This window comes from Dipodomys merriami, unplaced genomic scaffold (genome assembly GCF_024711535.1).
Source record: "Dipodomys merriami isolate MVZ:Mamm:240054 unplaced genomic scaffold, mDipMer1.0.p SCAF_425, whole genome shotgun sequence".
Taxonomy (NCBI): Eukaryota; Metazoa; Chordata; class Mammalia; order Rodentia; family Heteromyidae; genus Dipodomys; species Dipodomys merriami.
Window position 1 is genome coordinate 619,933 of NW_027205882.1, and position 23,353 is coordinate 643,285.

Here is a 23,353-nt window from a genome sequence, read left to right on the forward strand (position 1 = left end):
TTTTCTCTCGGCTTCATCTCCATGTCCCACCAGTCTGTAACTGAGGAAAAAGGAGTTGCCACATGATGAGAATCAATCTGACTCTATTTTCGGTTCTATATGATGAATATAAATGATTGGAAAATTAAAAAGACCATTAGGCTATTAAAAATAACTTCCAAGAACCATCTCTCAATAAATTATATTCAGTCTTAAAAAACCCATCTGCAAAGAATATAAATGGTAATGCCAACCATCTGAGAAGTCAGTAATCAGATATAATGGTCAATTTCTCTGATATTATTGTCTAATTAAGCAATTTGGCTTTCGTGGAGATTGTATGTAACTGAGTCAGTATAGTCTAAAAGGGATGTAGAACTGATTTCTTTTGAACTAAAGACAAAAAAGGAATATTAAAACTTTAGTACAAGGAAGAATAGGTTACAATTTATGTTTTCTGCTCAATTGGCTGCTTTTCCAAAGCATAATTCAAGAGTTAAAAAGAAGCCTGACAGATGAACTGTGAGGGGACCGGGACTCCATGTAGAGACTCCGACCCTGGGTAGGTACCAGTGCTCTGCATGGAGGACAGGTCTTGAAGCCAGTCTCAAGCAGATACCAAAGGGGCCTGACATTCATTCAGAAGTATGGCTGTAACCAGGAGAGGAACTTGAGACAGACTTCAGTCAGCACCGTGAGCCTCAGAGTGATATAACAGAAATGATTTTAAATAACAGCACTTCCGTTGTCACTTTTCTTTCTTGGATACTTCTCCTTTTGGCACCAATGGATTTGTTGCTGCTGCTGCTGCTGTGGAGACAAATACAGGAGAGAGCTCATGGTTTTGATCCAAGGTTCACCAGTTCGACAACTCTGGGCCTGCACTGAGGCAGAGCATCATGGCAGCACATGAGAAACTGTGCAGGGGGAAGCTGCTCACCTTATGGCCTGGGAGCAGAGAAAGACAAGGAGGAGGAGCAGGAGGAGGAAGAGGAGAGGGCAGGGAAACAATGAGAGCAATGAAAGCTTTCTCCATCGGCTGGTGGCCCAGGGAGGAGGAGGGAAGAGAGGAAAGGAAACATGTGGTTTAATTCCATTTTGGGTCAGCCGTGCTGCTGGCCCCAGGCCAATGAGTTTTACTTCTGACCACACTGAGACAGGTAGAAAGAGGGAGATTAAGAGCTCCAATGGAGACACCACTTGGTGGCTCTCACTTGTATCAGCCTACAGCAAAATGACTGGGTCCCCCACATGCATAGCCAGAAACTGCAACACTCCCTCTGGCTGGAAAGGATAGTGGGACCACTGGGCCAAGTACAGTTCCCTGCATCCAGGACCTTTAAGGCAGCCTGGAGTGTCCTGCTATGAGGTGTTGGAATGTCTGAGCTAGCTAGCTAGCTGTGTGAGCCTGCAGGAAGGTTACAGCCAGCACCGACAGGAGCTCACTGCTCACTGGCCATTCTGGAGCTCCAGCTACACTGGCTCATCCTTGGCCCCATAAAACAAAGACACATGCACTCACCTATTTACACATGAGCAAAGATAGGTACAGAAAGATTCCATATCTGCCTAAGGCTGCAACAACTGGATTCGAACTGGCTGGATGCCACAATGAGTGCTTCCTGCTAAAGCCACACCTGCTGAAGTTATACCATTGCTGAGGCCCTACCCCTTGCTGAAGCCACACCCCAGCTGAAGCCACACCTCGTGCTGAAGCCACACCCCTAGCTGAAACCACACCTCCTGCCGAAGCCATACCTACAGCTGAGGCCACACCCCCTGCTGAAGCCACACCCCCAGCTGAATCCATACCTCCTGCTGAGGCTATACCTACAGCTGAGGCCACAACTCCTGTTGAAGCCACAACTTCTGCTGAAGCCACACTTCTACTAATGCCATATTATCCACTGAAGCCACGCCTCTAACAAAGGCCATGCCTTTAGCTCATCTTCAAGCCACCCTAGAACTATGGAGCACAACAGTAAGGTTTGTAGAGGAAAGTACAGCAGTTTCTAAAAGTCTTCCACTTTTTATCCAAACTCACAGCGATCTGCGAAAATGAATTACATGATAATTGGGCAGTATGTGTTTTCTGACTGGTAATTGTTGTAATTAATTCAGCCTCGGTGAAATGCAAGGAGTTAAAAAAATGCCTGGAAATAGTTGGAAACCCATTGTATGAGGGAAACACTCATCTTAATACAAAGTACTTAACCAAATATGACGTCTTCTAATAAATCCTCCTTATGCGTTTCCAGCTGCATACGCAGCTGTCAGCAGAGCAAGAGCACTGCAAAATTGCTCTACATCTCGCTCTAATTTCCTCTTGGTATGGGGAGCTCGTTTGGCGATAACCCTTCCCTCTGGGCTTGGTGGCAGTATTTCCCAAGAGGGCTCCATGCAAGGCCCAGGGCCACATGCTGCCTCATCGAAGATTCTAGAAACATCGGCTCTGACAGTAGTTTGGGGAGATCTGCCAGGAGAAACACTGTGCTGCTGTCGGGCAGCACTGGGTTCAAACCTCTGCTCAGTCGCCCAAAACTGATACTCATTCTACCAAGGAGGCTCCTGACTTTCAGACATAACCACACAGCCCTCTCCCAGGACCGCTGCTGGGATTTAGATTTGCTGTTCCAATGCTATTATCAGGGTCTGAACCAAAGATGACCCCAGAGGCTCATGGGACAAAGGCCTGGTTCTGGATGATAGGGTTTTGAGAGCTGACTTAGTCATAAGCTCTCATATTTATCCCTGGGTAACACTCATGAGTGGACACTGGAACTGAAGCCCTGTTGGAGGAGGGCGTAGTCACTGTGGAGTATCCTCCCAGCGTGGGTCTTTTTCCCAGAAACAACTTGTCTGCCTCTACTTCCTGGCCGCCAGGCAATGCGCAGCTCAGCTTGGCCCCAATGTACCCCTCATCACAGGCCCAGAAATAAGACAGTAGAGCTTGCCACCAGCATCCAATTACAGCCACCCCCTGCTTAGCTGCTTTTTGTCCAAAATTTGATCACAATTGGTGAAAAACCAAAGCCACGATAATCTGCTCAGATATACAGCTAAAACAAAAGGCAAAAAAACTTTGTGTATTATTATTTTTTTTTTAGCATTTCCTTTCCTCCCGAAGACCACTGTTAGAGTGTGAATGGGTGAATGAACTGGTCTTGTCGGCCACACAATCACTGACAAGATGGAAACTTCACCCTATAGAAAAAGTCATGAAAGCAGAAAGCACTGGGCATGTGGCACAAGTAGTAGAGTGCCAGCCTAGCGAGCTCAAAGACCTGAGTTCAAATCCCAGGCCAAAGAAGAAAGGAAGGAGTGAAAGGGAGAGATAGAAAATTTGGTTTTATCACCTCTTTTGCCTTTTCTGTCCATAAATCCGCATTTAGATGACAGAGGCGTCTAGACACCTTGAATCCAGAAAATCCCCCTTTCTGAGAAGAAATCCCCCTGGATTTGGGAGGAGTGCATGCGGCAGTGGTGAGGTACAGGAGTACCGGTTGCTGAGCTCCTGGGCAGGTCAGCGTTCCTGGTCACAGCAGGGATACACCTGCTCTGTCCACCCCAGTGCTAGGGTTGGTGTCTGCAACCTCACTGACTCTTGACAGAGACTCTGGAAGGTGGGGACAAAGGCCGGTCTTCCATGGCAGGGGAGAGGCTAGGACAAGGGAGAGACCTCTCCAGAGGACACAGCCCAGTACCAGTGAGAAGTGTACATGGCCAGCAAAGGGCCCATCAAAAGGGAGTCAGGATTCCTGAGGCTACACGGCCTGGTCCCTAGTCCCCTTGGCCAAGGTTCCCCGAAGAAGCAGAGCCCCTCACCAGTGTGGGATAGGATGGTGACCTGCAGTGACCCCTAGGCCGGAGTGCCAACACAGGACAGTGACCTACAGTGACTCCTAGGCCTCATGGTGTCCGGAAGCCTTGGCAGGGGGCCAGTCTAGCTCTACTAACTGCACATGAGCAGTCACAGCAAACCTGGACATGCGCAGTTGCACACCAGGGGCGTAAGTTCTACCTGTCGATAAAGCTTCCTATCAGTTCACACTCAGTGAGGGACGGTTCACCTGATCCCGACCTGAAAAATCTCAGCCAGGCCGGCGTTCCCTGCAGCCGACTCACTGTCTCTATAATAAACTCTTGAATGTGTTTTTCTCCATCATTTTCCTCACTGCACATAGCAAAGCAGAGCAAGTATGCCAGCCCAGGTCTGTTCTCTCTTTATTTTTTTTAAATTTTTTAAATTTAATTTTATTTTATTTGTGAACATACTGTACAGAGGAGTTACAATTATGTGGGCAGGATAATGCGTACATTTCTTACCAAGCATTGCAGCCTCCTCCTTTGTTTACCCTTCACATCCCTTCCCAGCCTCCCCCCTCCCCCCAATACCAATCCTTCTCCTTCCCCCCTCTTCCCCTCCCCCCTGCACCAACGTTGTAAAGCTTGTTTTGGACATGACAACTTGTACTTCTCATTGTTGCAACAGGTCCACCTGTATCTCTTTAGAAAGCCAGGAATTTCTTCCTGGGAGCCTCAGGAAGGCCCCATCCTCACAACAGCTGCCTCTCATCTCCAGACAAACTAGGAGCACACCACAAACCTCACCCTCCTGCCACCAAGTCAGCAGCTGAGGTCTCACCAGATCTGAGCTGGGAGCTCCCTGGCAAGCAGGGAGAGTGGATCAGCGTATTCTTCCCCAGCTGTCTCACTTGGAGCTGACGACAGTTCCTCCACAAACACTGGAGTTGTGCGAATACAGCCTGCCTCTGCAGTTGTGGCACACAACAGCACCCAGTGGGCACCAGTTGTCTCCATGGCCTGTGCCAGCTTGGCTATGGCAGAGAGAATGTGTTTTCCTCCTCCGGCTCCTCCCCCCACCACCCTGTACCTGGCTACATGTCATCTCTGTTTCTGATCAGAGATGTTCCAAATTATAGCCTGTCATATCTGCAGCACATTAAAAACAAGCTCCTCTCTCTTCCGTATCTATACATTCTCATTCCAATTGTTCGAGAGAGAATGTGCTGGAGTTGCTTCTGCTTCTCTGCATTTGAACATCATCTCTTTTCTCCACATTCCCAAAGGCAGGGTCCTTGGTTAGCATGCTGGTTAACTCTCCCTCCCTGTCTGCACCTACATGATCTAATCTGCCTGGGGCAGGCCGGTTGTTTGGCAATCAAACTTGGTGATCTAACCATTCGAAAGACAGATTAATTAAAGAAGAAAGGATTTTTCTCTCCTCCTTTCTCACCTTTCAAAGGCTTTTTGGATAAGAATCAACAGAAATCAAAATAAAGGAGTGAGACCACCACCCACCCCTGTCAACCCCCAAGTCCATCCTAGCCCCCCCACAAGAGTGTGCTATTGACATTCATCTGCTTAGCTCCCATCTGACACCAAAAGTCAGCCCTCAGCCCTGGGGAATCAGAGGGACAGGAAGAACTTTGAATAGGATATTTATGAATTCCTCTGATACAAGCACAAAAGAGAAGCCGGACAGCTTCATTGATTTAAACATTAAAATTACATGTGCTTTTTTTTTCATTTTCCCAGAGGTGATAATGTTTCTTATTTTTAATGTAGATTGAAATCTCAGAGACTTTCCACCAGCTCCTTGTGGTTATTACGAAAGATTAGTGATAACACATCTAATTAGTGTAGAGACACATTAAAATCAATGGCAGCAGTGTGGAGAGTTAAATTGATGGACTCAGAGTGTCCAAGCCAAGATGGGCCTGCAGGCTGGGCTTTGCCAGGCCCCAGGCATGCTCCTGTCCCCAGGCTTTGTGGAGGCCTTCCAGGCTCCCAACAGTCCTTCTACTGCTTCCAATATCTGCGTTGCTGGAAATGCAAGGAAGAACAGAGCCCCGTTCATTGCCAGAAGAACACAAGCCAGGCCAGCAAGTGTCCCATGCTCAGAACCACGTGCTAGAGAGACCCAGGTGGTCTCCAAGGTCCTCCAGGGGCTAACCCCCCCCACCTTGACCCAGGGGTCAGGAGAGCTAGGGGGATAGAAGAGGCCCAGGGCCTTCTCTGAGAGTAAGGATAGATGCGGACCTGAAAGGCTTGCTCCAAGACAGCTGTGCTCTAACTATGCCACTTGTGGGAATGGCTGAACCACAAGGGCTATGACACCACTCATGGGGACAGAGCTCTGGCTGGTCCTCAGATGCTCCCCATGGTATCCCTGGGACTTTGGGCCTGCCCAACCTGAGAGGAGGTGGACGTAAGGTCAACAGCGCCACCGTGTGTCTGTAAAGAGCAACATCAGACTCTGACCAGATCAACATGGTTTTTCAGTGTAAGAGAGATAGGAACTTCAAGAGAGGGATCCTAACTTCCTGAAGGAAAATGTGTTTTAATCAATTGCTTAGGGGAAATGAGAAATAAACTCAAGAATCTGGGGGGTGGTATGTCACACCTGTAATCCTAGCCACTCAGAAGGCTCACATCTGAGGATCGAGCTTCAAAGCCAGCCAGGGCAAGAAAGTCCTTGAGACTCTTATTTCTAGTGAATCTCCAGAAAACTGGAAGTGGTGCTATGGCACAAGTGGTAGAGTACTCAACTTGAGCTGAGGAGCTAAGGGACAGTCATGGCCCAAAACTGACAAGAGAGAAAGAGAGAAGAAGGATGGAAGGAAGGAAGGAAGGAAGGAAAGAAGGAAGGAAAGAAGGAAGGAAAGAAAGAAGGAAGAGAGGAAGGGAGGGAGGAAGGGAGGTAGGGAGGGAAGGAGGGAGGAAGGAAGGAATTCAACAGAGCTATACTAATAAAACAAATAACTCATAACTGCCATGTGTGCCATTTACCCCTGCTGGCCTAACACTGAATATCCTCCTGTCTCTACCTTCTGAGTAGCTGAGACTACAGCTATATGTCACCACACCTAGCCCAGAACCTGCGTGTTTGTGAGAGCTTTAAGAAGATAACAAGGAAGAAGTGCGATTTGTACTGTGAGCTCTTCACTACATTGTCCTGTATAATCTGTGCCTAAAGAACAGAGCAATGCAGTGGAGATGGCTGCTGGGTGCTTGTACCTCACACCTGGCATCCCAGCTACTCAGGAGACTAAGATCTGAGGACCTTGGTTCAAAGCCAGCCCAGGCACTTATCTCCAATTAGCTGTGGCTCAAGAGGTAGAGCACTTGCCTCGGGCAGAGACAGCACCTAGGCTCTGAGTTCACTTTTCTTATTTCCAACTAAAAAGTTTAAAATGTCTGAGGAAAGCTGAGTGAGAAAGACAGCGTTTGCCTCTGCAGCAAATCCGACTGAAGTGCATCCTGTGTCTCTGCTGACAGGGAGAGAACGATGGCAAACCCAGTCAGTCCTCTCCCTACTATCTTCTGTTCCTTTCTTTAAGTGGGGGCACTTCCTAACCTCCGGCACTTCTCCTGAACAAGGATGTGTACTCTTCAGGCTCTGAAGCTTGCCTGCCTGCCTGAATGTGTCCCTGGGAAATGAGCCACAAAAGACTCTGGAGGAGCAAATGTTCCTGCCTGTGGCAGGTGGGAACACAGGGACAGGGAGTGCTCTTCTCTGTTGTGTTTTAAAACACAAGAATTTTGCCATCATTACAGGACCAGATGCTAATGTGGTTCATGGCCGAGGTTGGCCTGAGCAACCAAGATCTTGGCCGGTTTCAGGATGAGGCTACAAACCAGCATCAGGAGAAAACAGGGCATGGTGTCAGTTTTTAAACAGGCCAGAGGATAGATGTCTTGTGTGGTGTTTTTTTTATGAAATTGAATATTTTTTAAAAGCATATGCAGGGCTGACCATGGTGACTGACTCACCTGTTATTCCAGCTACTTGGGAAGTGGGAACAAGAGGATCAAATTTCAAGACAAACCAGGACAGAAGAGTCTGAGTCCCCCATCTTGACCAGTGGCTGAGTGTGGTGGTGCACATATGTGTAATCCCAGCCAAAGAGGAAGCACAATGGATAGGCATGGTTGTACACACTAGGCATCCCGAGCAACACAGGCAATACGTGCAGGAGGACAACCCAGGCCAGGCCAGGCCAGGCATAGAGTGAGACCCTACCCGGAAAATAACCAGTGCACAAAAGAGCTGGAGGCCCCTGGCTTAAGTGGAAGAACACCACGTCTAGCAAGTGTGAGGTACTGAGTTCAAACCACAGTGCTGGCACACACACACACACACACACACACACACACACACACACACACACACACACACACACACACACACACCTACACCTCAAGAATAAGTTCTGGTGTAATTTTTGGAATGGAAAGAAAAATAAAAAGGGGGAAAATTCCTAGCCTTGACTTCAATTTTTCTACAAATTGGTCAAAAAGAATTGCAATTACTGCATATATAGGAAGTGGTAGAAACAAATCTTTCCTTTTAATACAGACCCAACCCCCACTGCAGATGCACAATAAAATCTATGTGGAGGCAAAAAAAGCCATCCATTTACATCGCTGTAAATCTGAGTATTGTTTCCTAAAGGAGACAGGAAGGGAAGGCTCAAGGAAATAAAATTTATTTAGAGATTAATGTGGGTCCAGAGATTTGACATTGTTCATGCTCCACAACATTTGTTCCAGCTAACATCAGTGAACTCAAGTTTCCCCATACACTTTAGGGTGGCCTTTGCTTGAAGTGTTTGCCCTGCCTCTTTGGGAACACCAAATTTATAGTAAATGCGTCTTGTTTCCATTTTTATTTCCTTAGTTGGAAACATATTTTCCCACATCTTTGAAACTGCAAATTACCATTTGTGTCTTTTACCCACTATTTTGACAAAGGTAATCAGCCTTCATCTTATTGATTTGTAAATGCTCTTGATATATTATGATCACACTTGATTTCTATGATGGATGCTACAAACGGATGACAGCCCAGATCTTGCTAAGCTATTTTTTTTTCTTTAGTCTATGCTGGTGATTTTCCAAACTAAAAGTTTTTAAACATATTAAGTTCTCAAACTTACCAATCAGGGGTTGAAGGTGTGGCTCCATCGGTAGAATGCCAGTCAATGAGGAAAGTGCCAGGTTCTAGTCTCAGTCTCAGACTTAAAAGAGAAAAAGAAAGTTACCCATCCATATTTAAATTTCATGTTGGACTAGAACATAAAAGTAAGCACATATATTGTTCCAAGGTTTCTATGCTTACTCATATATATATATATATATATATATGAATTATATGTACATATATATGAATATATACGAATTAAATATATTAAATATATACAATAGAATTAAATTAAGAATAATATTATGTCTTTCTCAGGGAAACAAGTAGCCTGTGGAATGAGTCAAGCTCAGAGGACAGATGTGGAAGTCAGATCTAAAATGTGACCATCCCTGAAGGCACACACTGCACTACAAATGCACTTCCACAATCGCACTGCTTACGCAGGGAGGATTTCCACGGTGTGACTCCTCTGAACAATGAGCTGACAGTCTTCCAGATGAAAGCTGCAGAGCTGAAATATGTCCTGTCTGAGGGGCTGGTAAGAGGGGAGGTGGCAGACAACGTGAGAGGGAGGGTGAGCACAGATCATTCTGGAACCCCACTTGCTCCTCAGCCCCAGTCAGCATGTAGAGCCTCTGAGGCCATCCATGCCTCAGTGGATCCTTGAGAGTAAAAGGTAGCTGTGACTGTGGCTGTGGCCGTGGAAGTGGCTGTAAGTCCATCAGTCAGGTAGGGCGGCTGTACCCACAGGGTTCAGCTCCATCTCCTCCCCAAGCACCAAATAAGGCTGTGGAAAGCCAACCAAGCCTCCCAGTCATTCACCCCTACCTCAAAGCGATGGGAAGTGAAGAGGTCTGAATTACATCCCCATTCTGTTTCCAGGGAGATGAGGAATTCTGCAGGCAGGGTGTTCTGTCTGTCTGAAGGAATTGGGGGTGTCCCATCCCAGCATCCCAGAAGCAACATTGCTCACTGCTGTAGAAGATCTGGGGGTCACAGCCTCCTAGACATAAAAGCAAAGAATCTTGGAGCTCCATTCACTTGGGCCTCCCAACCTAGAAGCCAGCCTTGTGGAAGCAGTGGCCATGTCAGGCCAGGCCAGGCCAGGCCAAGCATGGACACGGACGTGGAGGGTCCTTGCACCCCACCATGCCATCGTCCTTCTTGCATGGAGGGTGAAGGTCGTCAGGAAAGCAACGTGGAAGTGCACCTTGTCCCTGTCTCTGCGTCTCATGGCTACAGGACTGGAAAGCTGTATAAACTCAGTGTCAGGCCCTGGCTCAGATTACACTCCTGCCATCCCAACTGCTCAGGAGGCTGAGGTCAGAGGATTGCAGTTCAAAATCTGCCTCACCAGAAAAGTCTGAAAAACCTCATCTCCAGGATAACCAGCAAAAAGTGGGGCCAGAGACACGGCTCATGTAGTAGTGTGCCAGCCAAGCAAGAGCAAAATCCTGAGTTCCAAGTCCAGCAGCCCCAAAGAAGAAAAAAGAAAAGACAAAACACCAGGACCATTCAGAGAGTGGTGAATTACTTTCCCAGAAAGTGAGAGGCCATGAATTCAAACCCAAGTCCTGTCAGGAAGGAAGGAGGGCTGGGTCACATTGGACAGCAGGGATTTCCACTCTCCTGATTGCCTCAAGGTGAACACAGGCGTGGGGGGACGAGGCCACACTTGTCCTGATAATCCCACATCTCATTTTCTGCCCCATTTGCAATGCAGGTTTGCAGGTGTGTGAGTGAGCAGGATGCCTGTACTCAGATTTCTGGTCCTATTATGTAGAATGCATGATTCCAAGCCAGGAACAAGGCTTAGAGAAGATGAATGCAGACTTGGGGTTCTCTGAGTCATAAACCTGCTTGGGGGAGTCATGTCCTATGGTTCTGTGCTCATTTCCACCTCTCCTCATTTCTCTCCCAATTTCGTTATGATTTCCTTTCGGGCCCTGTCCCCTACTGGGCCTTAAACGTCATGCCCGGCTCTCATATTTGTTACTGTGAGTCAACAGCGGAGGGGAGGTGTTGAGTCCCGGCCTTGAACTCATTGGATACGGTCCCCAGAAAAATATCCCTCACTGAAAACCAAGCTTCAAAAGTGTATGGGGTGTCTCTCTGTACCCAGGGTGACACTGGCCATTTCCCAGGTCTCTCAGCATCATGGCATCAGGGAACCCAATGGAGAATGTCAGCAAGGCTGTGATAGGTGGGTGGAGGACCCCAGCCGACAGAGCCATCACCTCAGGGCAATTCACTGACTGATCCACAATCCAGGCTGCTGGGCTGGCTTCTGTCTCTCTGAGCACATGAATACCAGCTGAGCTTTCTTCCTGCAGCATCTCCGTGCTGAGGCTGGAGGGGGGGGGCGGTCTTCATGCTTGCCAATTCATTTGATAGATTCACAGCAAACACCTCACAATTCAAATTTCCCGCAGATCTCTCCTACTGGTTGACCCGTGGCCTTGAAAGAAGGAGCTCGGTGTTGTCCAGACACAGTTGGATGAGGCTTCCCTGCATGATAGAGAACAGTATTTTGCTTCTTGTTTTGAGCAGGCTGATCTACCCCAAAATGAAAGACGAGGGGACCCCTGGGAAGCAAACCCTATTAGTGGTGACAACTTCACTTGTTCCATCTGACCTTGCCTAATACACCCCAAAACACACAGTAGGTCTACTGACTCACCCTTGACTAGCATAGCCAGGAGCACACAGTAGGTCTATTGGCCCACATGAACTGAACTTCCCAAGAGCACACAGTGAATATAAAACATTCAAAGACACACAAGGACATAGTATGCCCAAGCCCACACTAGGTCTATTGGCTTATCCCTGAATAATATACCCAAGAGCACACAGTGCGCCTACTTCAACCAAAAACACACAGTAGATGTTCTAACCTGCCCTTCACACCCAAAAGCACACACTGGGCCTAGTGACCAAGCCTTTCTTAACACAACCAGGAGCACACAATGGGTCTCAAATGCATAAGAAAGAGTACACAGTGTGTCCAGACTGGAGGCCAGGCTTCAAGACTGAAGACCCTACACCATTCCTGGGCCATGTGTGGATGGGTGTTCGGGGTTTTGAAAACTCAATGTAAGTGCTACTCCAGGGGTGAAAAGGGCCAGGAAAGCTCAATTCCTCCAATGCTCAGTGGAGCCACTTCCCTGCTCTGTGTCCAAGGGGAACTCTTCCTCCCGGGGGTCCGGCAAGGAGCAAGCACCCCCACCCCACAACCTAACACATACGTTCCCAACCCATACCACCCCAGCCTCCCTAACCATCTCCCCATTTTCCAGCCAACTCCATCCTTGCTCTGATAGCCCCACCACACTCCTAAACCATTGCAGGATCTCCAAAACAGAGTGGCCAAAGGTTTCCCTAACACCTAGCCATGAATATCCACCCATGAGCCCATTAGAGATTACGAGAAGCCCAGCCATATCCAACTCCACACTGCCCGCTGCACTTGGCAGCATACTCCTCCTTTGTCTGTCTGGTTTCACCAGCTGACCCCGGCCACCCCTGTTTGCTGGGACACATGGGTGGAGAGGAGGCCCCCCTAAATTTATAAAGCCAAGATCTGAGGCTCCTGGAGGGCCCTGCCCCTCCCTTCCGGGAACCCAGCTTGGCAGTCCCCGCTGCTAGATGGAGGGTCCCGTTGCCTTGACAACCAGCACCGAGCTGCTATTTCGGGACTTTTTCTCTCCATCCTTGGAGCCCCATGAAAGCAGGAAATGCCATAAGGCATTTGTGTGAGTGTGTGAAATTTTCAGCAAAGTGGCATTAATAATGTCATGGGGTACCTCACCATCTAGGGCTCTCCCAAGATGGGCAGGCAGAGACAGGATGCCAATGGCGACATTTCACCCAGCCTGTCACCTCAAAAGGCACTACTAATGGCGACAGCCAGGCAGTGTAGTGGGAGTTTGTTCCTGGGGGAACTCCCGGCCCCCATCATGCCATGTTCTGTCATAATCAACAGCTGCTATGTGCCTGGTGAGCATCGTACAGCAGCACCATCTAAGCCTGGGGGGCAGGGGGTTCTTCAGGACCCTCATTATAAGAACATAATTTCCACACAGTCCCTGGGAAGAGAGGCAACTGTGCCTTCCTCCACACACTCAGCCATCACCTGCCAGTCTGGAAGGAGCCCCAGGGCCCCACCAGGAACAGCGAGATGCACAAAGCTTTGTCCTGATGACACCCAATGGCCCATAGCACTAAAATGGCAAGCCCATCCAGGCGGCAGGGGAGTGGGGGCTGGGAGAGGCTGGGGACACAGGGATCTGCGGGCCAGCTGAGTAGCAATGGTGACAGATAAGCCATGTTGGTGTTAGAATCGATTTTCATAACGGCTTTTGCATGATCCTGTAATACTTCTACAATCACTCTGGAGTCCAGCATGCTGTTCTCACCATGTGACGTGTGTTTTCCAGCTCGCTGTGGCTCTGCAACAGACTATCCCAAGATGGAGGGTTGCTATGGCTTGAACAGGTGGGGAGGATAGGGGGGAGAATGTTGCCTTTTAGAGGCAGAGCCTCCTGGATGGTAATTAGCTTATGAGGACCCTCCCTCATGGATGCATTAAGGCTGGCCTTGGAGTAGTGTGGGTCCCAGAAATGGATTTGTTCGCAGCCACCGCTGCCCACTTACTTTGCTCTCAAGTAGTGGATATGGACAAGGCCAGGTCAAAAGGGTGGTCCATTGTGGACACATGGAATGCCTGATGGGCAGCATCTCCTGCACTCCAAGTTGGCACATGCGCTCAACATCACAGAGTTGCTAGCTCTCCTCTGGTGGCTCCGGGTAGAGTGTGGTCCCCAGCTCCTTCCCAACGGGTCCCATAGGCCACCTGGGCATCCTCATAACATGCAGCCAAGGACATTTGGATGATTTTGATAGCAAGATATAAAAGCTGCCATTGTCTTCAGATTTGGGCCCAGAGGTAGGTCCGGCACTCCATGCACATCGTCTATTCTTCATAAATTTCCAAGGCTCAGACACATGGGAGCTACCAGAGAGCCCCCTCTTTCCATGGGGTTCATCTTTAGTCAGTGTGATCACCTTTAATCTAGGAATCCCCTGCGAGAGCTATCACCCACGAGGAACCTTCTCTGGGCCTCTTGCCAGGGTGACACCCATCAACTCATTGTGCCCTGCTCCTCTCACCATGCCAACTGAAGAGCTGAGCTGAGAGTAGTTTTTTTAAAAATCCCCAGGGTGACACTGCTAGGAATGGGTGGAGTCGGGATTAGTCTTCCCTGCAAGTGTCCAGGCGACTCCCCTCCTCTCCTTTCCCCATAAAAGTCTGTCGTGGAGATTGCTATGGCTGGTTGTCTGTGCTGACATTCGCTGCCCCCATTTTCCTGCTGCCCTCCTGCCCTCCTGTACGCCTTCCCCCGCCCCATCTGTGCCTCTTGAATCTGCTCCAAAGCCTCCCATTTGCCCTTGATTCTCAGGCCAAACTTCCTCCCAAGCTCTCCCAGCATCCTCCCAGCAGGGCCCCTACAAAAACACCCATGGTCCGCCCAGCCATGTGGAGGCCTGGCATACCACCTGCCATGTGGTGGCTCACCATCAATGTCAGCCTAGCACCAACACATCTGCCCCAAGCCCTCACCAAAAGCCAACTTTGCTGGCCTTGAATTCAGACTTCTAACCTCCACCTCATGAAGATCTTTTCTATTGCCCAAGCCAAACTGCCTAGCTGCGCACTTTTCTGTCATGACAGACTGCCCAGGTCCCAGGGTCCCAAGAGATGCCCTCCCCTAGGGAGAGTCAGACATCTTTGCCCTGCAGCCACCACCATACAAAGCTAGCATGAGTTGAACCAAAAGATTTCAAAAATCAATGCCTTTCCTTGATTCTCACTGCATCCCTCTTACAGGAATGTAAAAGCTATAAATGACTTATGAATGCATTTATGAGAGGTACAAGATGCAGATAAGGAAAGCTATCATATTTACTAAAATCCATAAAGCAAATTCAGGATGTAATATGACGTCTCCAAAGTGTAACAGATAATTTGACACAGTTCTGCTCTCTGTTGATCTGTTTCAACTCTGAAATTGCATGCATATTTTAAACAGTCATTTACTGGGTGCCAGTGGCCCATGCCCATAATCCTAGCTGAGATCATGGCAGCCCAGGGGGAAAAGTCTTTGAGAAGCTATTTCCAAAACAGCCAAAACCCAGGCTGGAAACATAGCTCCATTAGTAGAGCACCAGCTTTACAAGCAAGCTGAGCAAGTGCAAGTTCTTGTGTTCAAGCCACTTAATAAGGAGAGAAATCAGAATGTGATGCCCTTTTTGTATAAATACTAAATTATGAAAAGATTAGTCACTTAGTTGTAAAATAAATACTGGATTTTTTATAAACTGTTGGGAGACAGTGCATTATCAATCAGAAAACTTTGAAAGAGGAACCTCATCCACTTGTAGGATAAAATCAACATTACATATAGGTGAAGACATACATGTAAAGTGAAAAACCACAGGCCTAGTGTAGCAGCACATGCCTACAATCCCAGCTATATGGATGGCAGAGATAAGAGTATCAGAGTCCAAGTCTGGTCTCAGATACAAGCATAAGACCCTAGCTGGAAATCAACTAAAGCACAAAATGCTGGCGACCTGCCTGGCAAGCACAAAACCCCAAGTTCCAACCACAGAAAGCCTTTCCAATAAAAACGTAAAAACCAAAAACTCCAAGAAGGTCACAGGTGCCATTAGGGAATTAAACAAACTTTCTAAACAATATTGGAACTCCTCCCACCCTAAAATTAAAGATATACATATATGAATGATGAAAGGAGTGAAGTCGATTGACTTGTCTGCATGAATAACCCCTTGGCATAACTATTTTAAGATAATTTTAATAATTAAATATATATGCCTACTTAATTATGTAAAAATGTAGAACTTCACCATGTAAGAAGGACCTAAAGGAAGGTGATTTGGGTCTGGGAAGAGCTTTTGTATACAGATGCGGGACACAAGGTGAATAACTAACTTGCAAAGAGCTCTGGGTAATTCACAGGAACCGCTATACTTCATAGGGTAAACATGGAGTTGGGCAGGAAATGGGCTGGCACATGCCACTAGTGAAAGAGATGTGAATTCCAGTGGAACTCTGTGTCATCAGCACCTAGAATACACTGACACCCACGGAGGAAGAAAGTGCTGCCCCACCTACAAGGTGCTTCTATCTCTGAGAAACGCCACCACGTGGCATTCTTCACAACATTAAAATTAAGTATCTTGAACCCAGGATTTCCGCTTTGAGAAGCCATGACACAGAACTGAAAATAGTAATGGATTTCCAGCCACCTTCTTTCTGTGGTGACTTATGCACACAGAACAGATTGTGAAATGAGGAAGCAGAACACATAATGGTCCATTCAGAGTGTGAAGTAGTATGCAGTCTCTATAAAGGAAACATCATACTCTGCCCAGATGGTTAAAATGTAATTTCTCACACATTTTGTCTAGGTTATACTCAACATGAGATTTTTATCTCAACAGATAATAAAATAGAGCTGCTCTTGGAAAGGTCACTGATCATTGAAGACCCAAATAAGGTTTCTTTCCCCTCCCAAAAATATCTTGTCTGTTAAAAAGGGATCTCAATCCAGTCAGAATGACCATCTTCAAGAACACAACAACAAATAAGGCAATAAAGGGACATAAAAGAGATTCATAGAGGGAAAGAAGAAATCAAACTATCCCATTTGCAGATGATATGATCTTATACCTAAAGGACCCAAAAAATCCATCCCCAAGCTCCTACAGCTGATCAACCACTTTGGTAAAGTAGCAGTAAACAAAATTAACCCACAAAACATCAGTAGCTTTTCTGTATGCCAAAACAAGGTACAATCAGAAAGGGAAATCATGAAAACAACTTCATTTGTAATAGCCTCAAAAACAAGTACCTAGCAATCAAAGACCTATAAGATCTTTACAATGGAAACTATAAAAATCTGAAGAAAGAGCCAGGTGCAGTTGGCTCACACCTGTAGTCCATGATACTCAGGAGGCTAAGCTATAAGAATCATGGTTCAAAGCCAGCCTGAGCAGAAAAGTCTCTGTTGAGACTCTTATCTCTGATAAACCACTCAAAAAAGCCAGAAGTATTATTGGGGCTCAAGTGGTAGAGAACTACCTTGAGTACAAAGAGGCTCAGGGAAAGTACCCAGTTCCTGAGTTCAAGCCTCAGTACCAGCAAAAAAATTCTGAACAAAGAAATCAAAGAGGACACAAGGAAATGGAAAGATAGTCTATGTTCATTGATAGGTAGAATAAATATTGTGAAAATGGCCATACTGCTAAATTCAAAACAATACCCATCAAAATCCCAATGATGTTCTTTACTGAGATAGAGAAAATTATCCAAAAATTCATATGGAACAACAAAAGACCTAGAATATCCATAGCAATTTGGGGGGAGATGGAGCAATGTGGTGGTATCACAATGCCAGATTTCAAGCTCTACTACAAAGCCAAAAAAACCAGCTTGGTATTGGCACAAAAATAGATCCAAAGTTCAATTGAACAGATTAGAAGACCCAGAAATAAAATCACTATAAAGTCATCTGATATTCAATAAAGGAGCCAAAGACATACAGTGGAAAATACATCGCCTCTTCAACAATTGGTATTGGGAAAACTGGGCAGCTATATGAAGAAAACTAAAGTGGATCCCTGCCTTTCACCATGCACTAACATCAGTTCAAAGTGGATCAAAGACCTCAATATCAGACTCAAAAACTGAAACTACTACAAGACAGAGTAGGAGAGACATTAGACTTTCAGGTATAGTCAGGAACTTCCTGAATAGAGTCCTAGGGGCCCAACAGATAGGAGAGAGACTGGACTACATGAAAATAAAATAGTTTCTGCACAGTTAAGGACAGAATCACCTAGAAATACAGCCAACCAATTGGGAAAAGATCCTTACTAGCAATACATCAGACAAATGCCTAATATCCAATATATACAAGGAGCTCAAGAAACTAACCCCTCCCCAATCTAGTACACTAATCACTAAATGGGGAAGGGAGATAAGGACTGATTTCTCCGAAGAGGTGAGAAGCGGGGCACCGGTGACTCACACCTGTAATCCTAGCTACTCAGGAGGCTGAGATTGGAGGATCATGGTTGAAAGCCAGCCCAGGTAGGAAAGCCCATGAGACTTTTACCTCCAATTTACCACAAGGAAACTGGAAGTGGTGCTATGGCTTAAGTTGTAGAGTACTTGCCTTGATCTGAAGGGCAGTGCCCAGGCCCAGAGTTCAAGCCCCATGACAGACAGAAGAATAAGGAGAGGAGGTGGAAGGAAGAGGAGAAGGAGGAGGAGAAGGAAGAGGAGGAGGAGGGAGGAGGAGGAGGAGAGGGGGGAGGGAAGAGGAGGAGGAGGAAGAGGAAGAAAAGAAGAAGAAGAAGAAGTTCCGGGAAGATGGCGGAGGAGAAGCTGGAATCTGAACAAGCTCTCGCATAGAAAGCAATTTTAGAGTTCTAGTGAACAGTCCTAAGCCAGAGAATCACACCAAGTGTGCCATCACAGGACAGAGAGTTAGACAAGAGAGGGGAAGCCAAGGAAACACAGCAGCTGCCGCTACGGCGGCAGGGTCGCGGTGGCGACCACCACCTCGGGGTCATACCTGAGACACAGAGAGTCCGGGACGAAGGAGCCAGACGCTGCGGACGAGCGGATTCTACTCAACACCAACAAGAACCGACAAGGAGCGGAAATCTTCATCCTGCTGTTTGCAGACCAGAGACGACCCAGGATCCAAGACTCGGCGTGAGTACAAGCCCGACATCCTCACTCCTTCTCAGGAAGCAGAGGAGGGAAGGCTACCCCTCCCCCCCCCCAGCACCGGTGATCGCCACCTTGGATACCGACAAAGCTCGGAGGAGCTGCTAGCTCCAGCTCAGGCCTTGGAATAAAACGAGTCATTTAGCAGGTCACAAGAACTTAACGGCGAAGTGACCTGCCAGACTCAGCACCATCCAGGGAAAAGTCACCCAGCTCAGGCGCCAGCCATTGGAGTGCCTTGCCTCACTGAGTAACCAGAGCCAGAGGCTGCCCCTCCCTCTAGCAGCCACCACAATCAATTGAAAAACAGAAACCCTGAGAATGGCTCCAGGCTGGGCTCTGTGAGCTTTATCACAAAATAGCCCCAGGGAAAAGCTACTGTTTGTTGAAAGGCCTCAACTCTACCCAGAACCTAGCCCCATCACCACATCCCCCTCTTTAGTGACTCTCAAAGCAGATCACCCTCCCAGAAAACTAACCTGGGAGGGGGATCTCAAAATCTTGGGTAAAGCAGAGCATTTTTCTGCCTCTTCCAACCAACCGACTTAAGAAACCAATCAAGCCACAGGACCTCAAGCTGACCAGAGACTCCAACAAGAGACTGGTTAGAGGCAAAAGGGAGATACAGGATTCTTCCCACTCCTCCCCCTCCCCCCCCAAAAAATCAAAAGACTTTTTTTTTTCTTTTTTTTCTTCTTCTTCTTTTCTTTTTTTGCTTCTTTTTTGTTTTTTGCTACCTCATATATATATATTTTCCCTTCTAAAACTTTTATTAATCTTTAATTTTTGCCTCTTCTGAAAAAATAATTGTTTTCCAGTAACTTTTTTTTCTCATCTTATAATTTTTATTTTAGGAATATGTGAATGAGCGTTTTCCTTTCTTTTCTTGTCTTCTTTCTCTTATTCTTTCTTTCTTAATTATCTTTTTGTTTTTTGTCTAGCTCTACTGAACTTCTGATCTTTTCTTCTCCCTTTCCCATCCTTAAAGTTTTTCACATCTCCTCTATGTCCCTCCCCTTCTCGGAACATATTCACATTCCTCTCTAAATAGACGGTCTTTTAACTTCTAAAATAACATTAATTTTTACGTTTCTATTTTTTTCTGGTCTCTCTCTCTCTCTACTTGCATCCTACCCAACCCATTTCCTGCATTGTGATTAGGACATATTTAACTCCCCCTGTGCCTCCCCACACCAATCTATTCCTATTATTTACCCACATTTCTCCCTAATCATAATAATTTCTGGTTTTCCAAATTCTTTTCTGCGGTTCGAAGTACTTTAACATATAGTTGTTTGATGTTGAATAGATGTATCTGTTGAACTAGATTATATCTGTAGATTATTGACTGTACAAATGCAAACTTTGGTTGATGGTTGCCTTAAGATAGTGTTCTAGCATAAAACTGGTGCAATCTTCATCTCAAATGGGACGAGTAAGCCGGAAAAACACAAGAAAAATGGCAAATTCGGGTATCTCAATTCCCAATCTTGATAATCAGGGATTAGAACAGATAAAGAATAATCCAGAGGAGAGTTCCCAAATAGCTCTACAAACACTAATAGCAAACATGATAAATGAGAAGTTTGACAATGTACAAAGGACTCTGTATGAGCGTGATAGGGAGAGAGAGGAGGCATCCCAGAAGTTTATACAGGAATATCATAAGCGTGAGGAAGCTACTCAAAAAATGATACAGGATTTGCATGAACAACTTGAGAATGCTCAAAGAGAAAGGGAGGAATAGCGTGAGCAGGCAGAGAACACTCAAAGAGAACTGCAGGATTCCCACGAACGGGAAGAAAGAGAACTGCAGGAATCCCACAGACGGGAAGAAGCTAATCAAAGAGTAATTCAGGAATTGAGAGACCAGGTAGAGAATACACAAAGATCACTAAAGGCATTCATGGAATCCATTAACAAAGAGCTGAAGGAAGTCAGGAAGACCACAAATTGAATGCTGAATGGAACCCAACAGAAGGAATGGGAGTCCAAAGAAACCATAACCAATCAACTAAGTGATTTGAGAACAAACACTGAACACCAAATTAAGGAAGTAAAGAAATTCATACAAGACCTAAAACAGAGCTTCAACAAAGAACTTGAAGTCATCAAAGCTGACCAATTAGAAGGAAAAGAGATAAAAAACAAAGTAGAGAGTCTTGACAGCAGGTTAGACCATGAAGAAGATCGAATCTCAGGGATTGAAGACAGCCTAGATATTATAGAGAAAGAACATACAACCATCCAAGACAAGTCCAAGAAATATGATAGGTCTATCCAACACCTGGAAGACACCATCAGAAGGCCCAATCTAAGGATAATGGGTATAGAGGAGCACCTAGAAACAGAAGTTAATGGTCTAGGAAATTTGTTTAAAAGGATCCTAGCAGAGAACTTCCCAAACATACAAAAAGATAGGCCTATTCAGATACAAGAAGCTTTTAGAACCCCAAATAGACCAGACCAGAAAAGGACATCCCACCGTCACATTATAATCCACACAGGATCAACCCAGACCAAGGAAAAGATCCTTAAAGCTGTCAGGGAGAAAAGGGTAATCACCTACAAAGGGAAACCAATTAGAATTACCTCAGATTTCTCAGCAGAGACAATCAAAGCAAGAAGAGCCTGGAATGACGTAGGCCATGCCCTAAAAACAAGTAATTATCAACCAAGAATACTGTACCCAGCTAAACTCTCCTTCATAACTGAAGGCCAAATAAAAACCTTCCAAAGCAAAGAAATATTGAAACAATACATCTCCACCAAACCAGCCCTGCAAAAGATTCTTAAAGATGTCCTACACATAGAAAACCAACAAGACCGCAACAAAGGCCAAGAAACTGCACCCAAACTGAGAATCCAAGAACCTTAGGAAGAACCCAGTTTTCGCAGCCCCCAAGAAGGTGGATAACATGGCAGGAACTCCCAAATACCTCTCAGTACTATCTCTTAACGTTAACAGACTGAACTCTCCAATTAAGCGACATAGACTGTCTAGTTGGATTAAAAAACAAGACGCTTCAATCTGCTGCCTGCAGGAGTCACATCTTGCCCGTAAAAACAAACATATTTTCAAGGTTAAAGGCTGGAACAAAATCTACCAAGCAAACGGCCCTCATAAACAGGCGGGAGTTGCAATCCTAATATCAGATAAAATAGACTTCAAATTAAAATTCGTGAGAAGAGGTAAAGAAGGTCGCTACATACTAATTAAAGGATCTCTCCTTCAGGAGGATATTACAATTCTAAATATCTATTCGCCAAACAATGGAGCACCCAAATTTATCAAAGAAACACTAATTTCCCTCAAATCCCATATAGATCCAAAGACATTAATTGTTGGGGATTTTAACACACCACTCTCCCCACTAGATAGATCAACTCGGCAAAAACTCAACAGAGAAACTGCAGATCTAAACAGCTGCATAGATCAACTAGACTTAGCAGACATTTACCGAACATTTCACCCAGCAGCATCAGAATACACGTTCTTCTCAGCAGCACATGGAACGTTTTCTAAAAGAGACCACATTTTAGGCCACAAAGCAAACTTGTGTAAATTCAGAAACATTGAAGTTATACCTTGCATTCTCTCTGACCACAAGGGAATAAAATTAGAACTCAACACCAAAAGCCACCAAAGAAAGTCCGGTATCACATGGAGGCTGAACAACACACTGCTGAATCATGAGTGGGTCATGGAAGAGATTAGAAAGGAAATTCAAATGTTCATGCTTTTCAACAAAAATGAACACACAAATTACCAGCTCCTCTGGGACACAGCAAAGGCAGTACTCAGAGGCAAGTTTATACCTCTGAGCTCCTACATCAACAAATTGGAGAGATCGGAAACTCACAATTTAATGACACATCTAAACCTCCTTGAAAAAGAGCAGCAAGATAAACCCCAATCCAGTAGACGGAAAGAAATAATCAAAATTAAATCAGAATTAAATGAATTAGAATCCAAAAAAACTATAGAAAGAATCAACAAAACAAAGAGTTGGTTCTTCGAAAAACTTAACAAAATTGACAGACCCTTAGCAAATCTTATCAGAAAAAGAAGAGAACACACCGAAATTAATAAACTCAGAAATGAGAATGGAAGCATCACCACGGAAACAACCAAGAATCAGAACATTATGAGGGAATACTTCTCAAAACTTTATGCTAATAAGTTTGAGAACTTGACAGAAATGGACCTTTTCCTAGCAAATATTGACATGCCAAAACTAAACCAAGATGAGTTAAACCAGCTTAACAGGCCCAATATCAAGCATGGAAATAGAAACAGCAATAAGAGACCTCCCAGCTAAGAAAAGTCCAGGACCAGATGGTTTTACAGCGGAATTTTACAAGGCCTTCAAAGCAGAGCTCACACCAATACTCCTCCAACTCTTCAATGAAATTGAAAGAGAAAGCTCACTACCAAATACATTCTATGAAGCCATCATATCCCTCATCCCAAAACCAGGCAAGGACTCATCAAAGAAAGAGAACTATAGACCCATTTCTTTGATGAACATTGATGCAAAACTTCTCAACAAAATTTTGGCCAATCGACTTCAACAATTCATCCAAAAAATCATACACCATGA